The following is an 8,129-nucleotide window of genomic DNA, read 5'->3' on the forward strand; positions in this document are numbered from 1 at the left end:
TGCATTGAGCCATTGTGTTGCAATTCCGTGACAACCCCCCACCAACCACAGCCATTTCATGAAGACTTCTTCAAGTCCTTCCTGCCATTTTAAACACTGTCTTGGTCTGGAGACCATTTCTTGGAGGTCATGGATATAATTAGCTTGAACACTTCCTAGACATTTTTGAAGCCTTCCAGTTTCCTTCTTAGCCATCTTCTGACCACAGGCTCTTGGCAACCTGATGTCTGAGAGCAAGGCAGCTGCTTCCTAAGTCTGTTGTTCCCTGCAGCAGAGTTACTTCCAGATGAGTGCCATGTAATTCTCCAATCAAAGTAATTGAATCTGAATACACTTCGGAAAAAAACATATAAAATCAGACAGCCCAGCAACAGAGTCAGATTAGTAGGACCTCTGGAAAAAGGATTATATTATTGAGTTACTCTTTTATTTTGATGCTCTGTTTAGTTACCTATTCTACAGTATGTCAGTCAGGTCTGCAGCAAGCTCCCTGAAGGGTTTATTCTAATAAGTAATGCAATTTGAGAAGGTAGGAAATCACAGAAAACTCATTTAGTTTCACTCATTGCTACTAGTTTACCATTCTACATTGATTTTTCTCCTTCCTATTATACATGACCTATGTTCCCTAATGGGTTTACAAATCTACTAATTAATGTGAGTAAAAATAATACTTGTTTTATTGCAGGGGTAAATAATGTCTTAACTACTTTGAACCCTACAGCCCTTTCAAAGCACTAATCTGACATGGCACTATCACAATGATTTCATCTGCCTCTTTTCCAAACCCCCTTAAAGCCTTTTTCATTAATTTCATTCTCATTTCCTCTGAATATTTGCTCAACACTTTTTTAATGGATATGCTTTCAGAGTGACTACACCTTTTGTGTGAAAACTTTTCAATATCTACCTTATCCTGTTGGGGATATTTACAGAAAGGGCAATTTTAAGTCATAATAAAAATATTTAAAGAGTGAATTTAAATTCAAGGCACAGATATTTGGATCAGAATTGCTACTGAGCTTATCTATTGAAGGCACAGAAAAAAGTTACTGGTGATTTTTTTCAACAAGTTATTAATAAACCTTCCTGCTCCCACCACTCATTTCCTTTTGTTGGTCAGTGCTGACTTTTCCTTATTTCTTAGTACCTTGTCGAAAACTCCCATGACAGCTTTTCCACCATGTTTCTATTTCCTTCAAATGATCTGGTTTATGACACATACCGATACTTTAAGTTCCACCAATATTTCTAGCCAAGACACTTGCATATGAGCAATCCAGTTGGTTCCTAATAACCATAACCTCATCCTTTGTCTCTCCTTCCTCCTCTTCCCAGCAGCGTCGTGGTTTAGGGCTGGATTGGCCACAAAATCCTGGACAGATGCTCTCTATTAACTCCTTTCCCCTCTCCAGAAGGGAAGAGAAAAGAGAATAAAGGAGAGAGACTTTATGTGTTGGAAAATAAAACAATTTAATAAAACAATAATGCTAATACTACAGGATAATAATGTAAATAGGAAAATAATGAAATATATACAGATATGTACAAATAAATATATATACAAAACAATATAAAACCCTCCCCCCACCCTCCCCCCAATGACAATTACATCACCAGAGGCTCTGTGGAGCAGGGCACTGGAAAAGTCCCAGACCGGACCCAGCAGCAGGTGGGAGCAGGATGCAGAAACACGAATCAGGATCAGAGGCAGACGAACTAGCAGGGTTCTGCTCAGACTTCGGCCATTGAAGGCTCAGAGCAGGAGGGAAGGGGTCAAGACAGACGGAAGGGCTCCAAGATGGAAGGGTCGAGACCCTCATGATCCCTTGGCTTTATACTGAGTATGACATATGTGGGATGGAATACCTAGTTGGTTAGTTTTGGGTCTGTTCCTCCCCGTAGGTGCAGATACTGCACCCATGGTGAGACAGTGACCTTGTGATTATCACTTGTAGCAGTACACACTGTCTGGAAAAACAATGCCTTTAGCTTCAGCAAGTTCAGTCACTTAGAAGAGACTGAGCTGAAAAGTAAAATGACTAAATAGAAAATTAGTTCTATTTAGCTCAAACCAGGACAAGCAGACATTCCCTTGTCATGAACACATATCTTTATTATGGAAGAGCAATTAATAGAAAGGTAAAGGTTAACAGCAAAATCAGAAATGTTTTTTTCGGGTAGAACTGCACAATATTTCAGAGGTAGCTAAGCTAGTTAAAAAAGATTTATCTTGGGTAGTGGAAGCAGCTTAGTTGTGGCAGTGATGAACTCCAGGCATGATAATTTATTTTGTTTTTCAGACTTTATAGATCTTGGAGCCTTTAGTACCTAAGTTGGGATGTTTACAGTAAAAGCAAGCATCTCTATATCATGACTATGCTGGACGTGGCTTGCTTGCTTGAACAACTTGAAGCTGGTCCTTAAACCAGAAACCAAATGCTACAAACTCCATTCCCTGATACTGCTGCCCTGTCTCCTGAGAATGATACCACATTTTTTCTGACAGCCTTTCCTTCCTCTTAGACCATCCACTCAGTCTTGAACCCAGAAGTTTATGCCAGAATTCTTGCAAACCCATCGATGCTGTTTATTGTTAGTCTGAGCACTACACCTTTTCCCCAACAGGAATCTACAGGGAGATCAATTTTTTTCTTCTCCCCCCTGTCCCCCCCCGCCCCTTTTCAACTGTCATAAGTAAAGATGATATTTCTACTGTTCTGAACTGAAAAAAGTTTGGTGCAGTTGAATTCAATATGAAGCGGCTGGAAAAATTTTTGCACTTTTTTTTTCCTGTTTTCATAACTTTTTAAAATGTGTTAACAAATTTGACAAAAATCACTCAGAAGTCTGAAATGTCTAATTAAATGTTTTCTTCATTCAGTTTAAAGTAATTTTTCATCTCAACATTTCTATAACATTTTTTCAATTAAAAAACATAACAATTCAAAACCTCATACCATGCTAACAACATTTTTTTTCTTAAGCAAATCATTGCAGACATTTTGGGAAACTGAGCTTACTTTTCAGTTTTTCAAATAATTTTAAGTTCATAAAAATTTCCATTTCAGCTTCAAATAGAGGAGAAAGAAATGAGACTGATAGGCTGTGCTGACAGACCACCTCCCTCCCAACACATCAGTCATTTTAAATAGAATATTGATAAAGAAGTGAAGATCTCAGAAATACTCTCCTATGGTTTTCTAAGAAAACATGCACTTGGTTAAAGGGCTAAAGCCCAAATTACTGCCTCTCTTTGAGAGAAAAATATCACTGTGAGCATATATGTACTATTAGATACCAGAGAATTCAAATTTAGGAAACAGGGACTTTGTAAGTGGCATTTCTTGCTGAACTGCGAATAATTTGACAGTGACAAAAAGCTGATTTTTTTTCTCATACTTATACCTCCATAAATAATACAGTGGGATACCAAGAACAGAATTCTCCTTCCTGATTCACCCTATTGATAACCTAGGCTAGAAGGCTAAAACACACTGATTGATTTAGCAATATAATCGATGCCACCATGTAGTCCCCACCCTGAAATCAGAGCAGTGTGTTGGTGTGACTAAAGTGATGGACACTATCTCCTCTCCAGACTTGTGTGCTCGGCTGAGGACAAACCAGCAGGATTGCAGTCAATGGATATCTGTCAGCATCAGCTAAGGATTTAGCTCCTGAAACACCCTTTATGGAAGAGACACAATTTCCTAAATTGTCATCCACCAAGACCCCCAGGTCCCTTTCCACAGTGCTACTCTCTAGCCAGGTGGAACCTGTCTCAGCTGCATTCTTGAATTATGCATTCCCAGATGCAAGACATTACATTTATCTGTGTTGAAACTCATACAGTTCTGGCTAGCCCACTCGTCCAGGCTGTCCAGGTCTTCCTGGAGGGTGGCTCTCCCTTCTGGAGTGTCAACTACCCCACTCATTTTGGTGTCATCAGCAAACTTCATCAGGGAGCTCCTAATGCTAGCATCCATCTCTTTATGTATGTAAAAATTAAATTAAGACAGAGGTCCTGGGCAGGTCTGGGATTGCAGGGGCAGCTGCAGTGTGTGTGCAGAAGAGAAAGCTGGCATGACGGGAAACAGCATCTCAAGCTGACTGGTGTCATTTCCTTCACCGGGCAGGGAGAAGAATAAACACAGAGCAAAACTGCTGCAATGTCACTTGAGTTTCAAAACCCATGCTTTCTTTTAGCAGCTTGAAGATTTTGGGCAGATAGGAAGGCACATTATTTTCTTGAAACGGTTTACAAGCTGAATGTGATCTTTATCTTGGCAATGTCCTTTTAAAGTCTGAGACCCAGTGTACTGGATGTGCGAATGATCCGTTGCTTGATTAATTTATTTACAATGGATAACAAGTTGATGTTTCAAATGGGCATTTTGTGACCAGGCATAGGCAATTTTGATCTGTGAAGAATAATTTTTGTGTATGATGAAGGCGTTCATTTTGTGTAAGTAGATTTATTCTAACTTCATATATAACTATTCATACTTCACACACCAGCAAATATCCTTGGAATAGATCTCTGTTTTTTACTACCTAATATAATGTGAATAATCTCCCTTAATTCTGTGGGACAAAGACCCTGCTCTAAGTGCTTCCTGACTCCACAGTGTGACCTTCTGGGTGCAGCAAGGAGGTCTACAAATTTGCACAACCCACAGCCTGCTTGCAAAAATGTTGCAGATACAATGATAGAACGAGGTCCTTCAGCTTAGGCCTATAGTGAAATATTTGGAAGAGAAACAAAGCCAAGGGCACTTCTCTTGGAAGTAATGTCCAGTGGAACTGCTTGCCAAATGAGGGCATCATAATACGAGCTTGTGTGTCTAATGAGCATGCAGCTCCAAAAAGACATCTCCAAGTGAATCAGTGAAAAAGAGCTGAAACTGTATACGCATTCATACCCATAGAGGAAATAAAGAAAAACTGTAAAAATAGATGCAATAGGATAAAATTGTAAAATATGCTTATAATAAATATTAGAAGTCATATATGTATATACAAATAGAAATAAAGGCATGCATCAGTTATTATAGGTCATTTAGAATTGTTGTCTAGTGCAATATACAGAACACATAAAATTTATATATAATATACTATAACATTTTTACATGGCTAGACAAAAGTTGATCACCTTTACACAGGCACAGATATGGAAAAGACACTTCACATCTCCATTTACACCTGTGCAGCTGGGTTCCAAATCCATCTCAGGGTACACGAGCCCTCCTTGTCCCTCGATCTCTCTAACCCTCTCCGATACTTACTGATGTGTGACTCCCATTAACATTAACAGCAGCCACAGACACGTGCACAGGGTAGAGAACATTTCTACAAAAAAAACCCAAGACAAAACATCAGCATGTAGCTGAACACACCACTCTTGTTTTACAATCTTTACACCAACTCCTTGTAAAATCCTCTATTGATTTCAAGGTTTTACTGCTTATTTTTAAAGGCTTCAGCAACTACGACCCAATATATCTGACAGATCTTTTGTCACCGTGTGTTCCTGAGGGTCAGAATTGGCAGGGTTATTAAGTTTGTCCACAGAACAATCTTAAATCTTTTCGGAGCTAAGGTTTTCTAGCAATGTTATGGTGTTATTAGAAGAGTGATGTCAGAGGTGTTTCTGAACTGCTTTCTTTTGTGATTTGTAAGAATAAAGCAAAGTAAATGCCTTTTGGTAAGTTTTATCCTCATTATACTCAAGTATCCTGTGACTTCAGATTGAAAGAGGCATCATTGAGGTACTGTCAAAATTACAGATGCTAAAAACTCCTTAAGTTATTCAAGGACAGTAATCTACAGGTTTGTCAAATATTATTCCTTTCACTGCATTTTCTAGTGTTTTATCTAACCTAGCTTGAAGACAGCCCAAGAATTGTTACTCAACTTTATGCCTGTAAGGAAAAACTGTATCCCAGGATGCACTTCTTACCTCTATTATATTTCCCCTGATATCTGTCACACATTTTTATTTGTTCATTTCCATCCATTAAGGAGTATCAAACTTTTCAGACTTGCATTCAGTAGAGTAGCAATAACCAACCATGAATGAATAATTTATTGGAAAAAAAATTAACCTTTTTGTTTAGAGAGACACATTAACTGAGAACTGAAGCTAATTGAGATGAATCCAGGCTAGGATGTCCAGAAGCAGTCTATGATTCCTTCAAAATCAAGATTCAACACAATATTTATTATTTTATTTTTTTTAGTGCTCTTGAAATGGTAAGTCGATTTGAGTGTTTAGAAACCAAGCTGACTTGTTTAGCTTTAATGTTCCTGGAGGTAGCACACTCCTGTTTCGTTTCCTCAACTAGCTTAGTACAACTCATTAGGACTGGTGCAATAGTCTAATCCAGCCCAGGGAAGGGTGCACTCGAGCCACAGTCAAAGTTGTCCCTGAGGCTATGGACACATGAGCAGAGATGCAAAACTTGAGACATAAACCTGGAGCACATTGCACGGTGGCAGCTGGGCATAAATCTTTGGAGCATAGGAGGTTCCATGTGAACATGAGGAAAATCTTTTTTACTGTGAGGGTGACAGAGCACTGGAACAGGCTGCCCAGAGAGGTTGTGGAGTCTCCTTCTCTGGAGACATTCAAAACCCGCCTGGACGCGTTCCTGTGTGACCTAGTCTAGGTGATCCTGCTCTGGCAGGGGGGTTGGACTGGATGAGCTTTCGAGGTCCCTTCCAACTCCTAATATTCTGTGATTCTGTGAAATTGCTGTATGAAGCTCTTATAGTCAGTCACATAAGCTGCCATCCAAGTCTTAAACCAACACCACTCCAAACCTGATTATTTTCTCTTTAATAGTAAAATCACTGTTGTAGAAAAGAAATCCACTGTGGGGCAGTTTGTGCTCTTGCCTCACATATTTTGGCAACAAAATAGTCGGCAGCACTTAGACATTAGAAAGACTCCAGGGAAAGTTAACACAGATGATTAGCCCTAAAGGAGCTGTAAGATGATGAGAAGCGGAGTGAATTAAATTTATTCCCCTTAGTGTAGATCGGTGGAGTTATGTTGAGGTTTACAGTATTTGTGTTCAGAGAGCTCACCACATCTGAATAACGGGAAGGATGTAAGGGGATTAGTTTGTATGGACAGCAAATTGCGGAGGTGGGGGGTAATGGGATGAGGATATATGAGGTCTTTTTATTCCATTTTCCTTTTTCACTGCTAGTTGATTAAGGAAAGCAAGGGCATCTAGGATTCTGCATTTGAAAGGCTGCTTGATGACTGCAAGAAACATTACGCTGTTGAAAATGTCAGCACTTTACACTTTATGTAGGACTGAGCTGATTACTATAGTGAAGAGAACATAAGTGATACAAAGGTGAACCAGAGGTCTTCGTGTTAGAGATGTGAATATGAGCAGGATGGGGGAAAGGAGCCTGGCTCTGTTAAATGCTGAATTAATTCTCATCTCAAATCAGAGTCGAGATTTGGTATATACTGCATCTTTGTACAAATTAGTGAGTGACTTGTCAATGAAGAGGTCTTTAATTTGGAATCAGATCTGGACAGGGAGATAACACAGTTCTGCAGCTTCTTTCTGCAACCTCCAAATATGGGACAAAAGTCTAGCTAAAGAGCTATCTTGCTTCATGAGAAGGGAAGCGGGGGGCTGCGTCCTAGCTACCTCATGGCAAATAACACAGGGTAAAATGCTAATGCTGGGGAAGCTGTTTTCCTGTCTTGAGTATGAACAGGTTGTGATAAATGATTTAGCCTCAAACAGTGGCTCCCTGTCAGGGAATCGAACCCTGGTCTCCCGCATGACAGGCAGGGATACTAACCACTATACTAACGAGGATTCCAATTAAAGTTTACAATTTATTAAACAAGTAAAGGCAAGCAAACAGCGCTGGGTGCTTGGGGATACTTCGGTCCATCAACACGCACACCGTACAGTTCTCCTTTCGGGTTTATATTTCTTCAACTAATACATATTCATGAGATTTCGTAATACGCTTATACGTATGCATGACCTATCCCCGCTTCATATTATAATTAGCTCTCCTCCCATCCGCGCTTGAGCAGTGTCCCCTGGTGGTGGTCGTCGGGGGTCGCAGGAGATGAAGGCTGGTATCTC

The 8,129-nt window shown here is 39.7% G+C and overlaps 1 non-coding gene across 1 annotated transcript; it reads right to left on the reverse strand.

Moving 5' to 3' along the window:
• Positions 1–7,778: 7,778 nt before the first annotated feature.
• On the reverse strand, positions 7,779–7,850 carry TRNAD-GUC. The gene has a single exon. It is a non-coding gene; the product is annotated as a tRNA-Asp (tRNA).
• Positions 7,851–8,129: the final 279 nt, after the last annotated feature.

This window comes from Mesitornis unicolor, unplaced genomic scaffold (genome assembly GCF_000695765.1).
Source record: "Mesitornis unicolor isolate BGI_N332 unplaced genomic scaffold, ASM69576v1 scaffold23285, whole genome shotgun sequence".
In the NCBI taxonomy this organism is placed as follows: domain Eukaryota; kingdom Metazoa; phylum Chordata; class Aves; order Mesitornithiformes; family Mesitornithidae; genus Mesitornis; species Mesitornis unicolor.